The sequence below is a fragment of the Trichosurus vulpecula genome, chromosome 6, assembly GCF_011100635.1.
Source record: "Trichosurus vulpecula isolate mTriVul1 chromosome 6, mTriVul1.pri, whole genome shotgun sequence".
In the NCBI taxonomy this organism is placed as follows: Eukaryota; Metazoa; Chordata; class Mammalia; order Diprotodontia; family Phalangeridae; genus Trichosurus; species Trichosurus vulpecula.
This window is the reverse complement of record NC_050578.1, coordinates 242,240,797-242,243,702: the sequence shown is the minus strand read 5'-3', so window position 1 is coordinate 242,243,702 and position 2,906 is coordinate 242,240,797.

Sequence of the window (2,906 nt, the reverse complement as noted above, 5' to 3'; positions counted from 1 at the left end):
GGCTCTACCCCCCTTGTGGATAGCATTTTTTTATCATGAGTCCTTTGGAATTGTCTTGGATCACACTGTATTTGATCAGAGTAGCTAATCTTTCAGAGTTGACCGTCATTACAACATTGCTAGTACCGTGCACAATGATCTCCAGGTTCTTCTCACTTCACTTTGTATCAGTTCATATAGGTCTTGCTATGTATTTCTGAAACTACCCCCTTGTCATTTCTTCTAGCACAATAGTACTATGTCACCATCATATGCCACAACTTATTTAGCCATTCTCCAGTTGATGAGTATTCCTTCAATTTCCAAGTCTTTGCCACCACAAAAAGGACATGGGTCCTTTTCCTTTTTCTTTGATCTCTTTGGCACAGAGAACTAGGAGTGATATTGCTGGGCCAAAGGGTATGCACAGTTTTATAGCCCTTTGGGCATAGTTCCAAATTGTTCTCTAGAATGGAGCTGTAAATCAATCAGATTTTAACTTCCTTGAAAGTAGGGAACGTTCATTTTTATTTTTGTCTCCCCAGTGCCTCAATAGTAGGTCCATAGTAGGCACCAATATTCCTGAATGGAGGACTAAGACAATAGAATTCTAGCTCATTAATTGAAGATGGAGCTGTTAGGAATCACATCAGATGCCTTCTGCCTTGGTGTGTGTTTTGGTGTGGGGTAGGAGCCTTGTCTGGAGCAGATATGGGATGTAAGTAGAGAAAGAAAAATGATTCTTAGAATTGTCAGGTCAGTTGAGCCAAGTCGGGGTGTGCTAAGGCAGGAAACAGAAACAATGTGAAGAAAGCCAATCCCTGTATTGGCCAAGTAATTTTTTACTGCTGGCAAGGGCCTTTGAGGTTTAGTGAAGACTCTGATGGATCATAGAAGTGGGTTTATAATCTAATATCTTTCTTTCCTTTTTGGTTAAAATAGACTATGCAGGCAAAAGCTTGAGTTGTTTCACTACTGGAACCTTCTTTTATTGAGTGAATTGAACCCTGAAAGATCATGGAGAGAAACTGGCATTTGTAGCAGAGAATCCTGGACCACCTGGGTATCCTTAGAGCTAGTCAGGTCTGTACCTTCTTTAAAAAAAAACAAAACAAAACCATAAAGCAAAATTTATGGACCTTTGCTGTGTTTTACTAGGGTTAGAAGGCCCAGATAAAATTTATTAGATGGACATAAAACTCTGGTGATGGGACAATAGCTTGTTTTCATGGACACCCAAATGGGGTTCCTTAGATCCCTGTACTGGTCCTGGCTCCCCACTGGACTTCTAAGTACAGCTAAAAAGTGTTTTTACCCAGAGTTGTGATCATTGTAATTAATCAAGGCTTTCATTTTGCATATCTCAAAACTTACAAGGGCTGTAATTTGGTGAGTATGGGTGGCCTCTCTGTCTATGAAGACTGCAACTCCTCTCTTCCATTTGGGTTCATTTTGACGAATTTCTATGGCTGAAAATTCATCAACCTATGTCTAACTGAAGAGCCAAAATTTTCACATTGGGCAAAAGGGGTGTATGTGTATAATGAGGTTCAGAAGAAAATCCAAGGGGAAGTGGCCACATCAGAGAGGTTGTACCAAGCATAGGTACAATGGTGTCAGGAAATGGGCAGACCAACCCTCAAAGAGTCTGACCCTCAGCCCTCAGGGACTAAATGGGATAGATGACCTAGAAAAGTGGAATGAGATTACAAATGGATCCTGAGGGAAGGTGGTCTGGGAGCAATTAAGTGTTGTGGCAAAAATGGCCTGGAGGATCAGGGACATGGATCACCATTGTAAGGAAGCATACCTCCCCCTCAGATACTGACATACTGAGGCAATATCCCATTCACCATAAGCTAGTTAACAGATCTTTCCAAAAAAAGGTGATGGACTTCCCTGAATGTAGCTAGGCTGGTCTTGGAATGCCAATTACGTGGAATAGTCACAAGGCCAGCAAGCAAAGCCTTTTGAGCTTGGTAGCATTTCATAGGGCTTGCTCTCCAGTGATAGGGCTTTCAAAGGCTAAGTAAGGTCACTGCCATACCAGGAGGAATTGTAGGACCTGGCTTCAGATCCTGGCTATGCCACTTAATGCCCAAATGACTTGGGGGAGATCATTCCCAGGCTTCAGTTTCCTCCTCTTTAAAGTAAAACCCCTTTGGGCTTCTTAGGTCCATTCTAGCCCCTGTCACATCACTCCCTAACTATCAATATGTATAAACCATTTGATCCTCCTAGAAACCCTGCAAGGTAGGTAATATAATTATCATCAATCTCGTTTTATAGATGAGAATATCAACTCTCCAAAAGATTAATAATTTTCCCATCATCATATACGTAGCAGGTGTCTGAGAAGAGACTTGACCCTTGGTCCCTTGACTGTAAGTCCAAGGAATATATCCAGGAAATGGACATAATGGTGGGATTTTTAAAGGGACTGGATTTGAGCAGAGAGACCAGGGAAATGGTGGCCTGCTTGCAGCAGCCTGGGAGTACCTCTTGTCTGGCTACCTTGGTGAGACCAGAAAAGGGCACTCAGTTCAACCTATTTCTTAGACCACACTGCTTTTCATTTGGATCAGGGCATTCTTCAGAGGATGCCTCAATCCCATTTCCCCACAGCCCCCCAGTTCCGGCATCCCATTGACTAAGCATAGAATTACAGAATCAACTATTTAAGATCATGGATAATATAGTTGGAAGTGACCTTTGAGAGCGCCTGGCCCAAGTTCTTCATTTTACAGTTTTTCTCAACCATACCACAGAGTTATCTCTAGTAGAAAGAGGTTGGGTTTGGATTCAGGAAGATCTGAATTCAAATCCTGCCCCAGAAACTAATTATTGTGTGTGACCATAAACAAGAGAAAATGACTTTCTAAAACAATGCAATTAATAGGGTTTTTTTCCTACTGACTTCCCGAAGT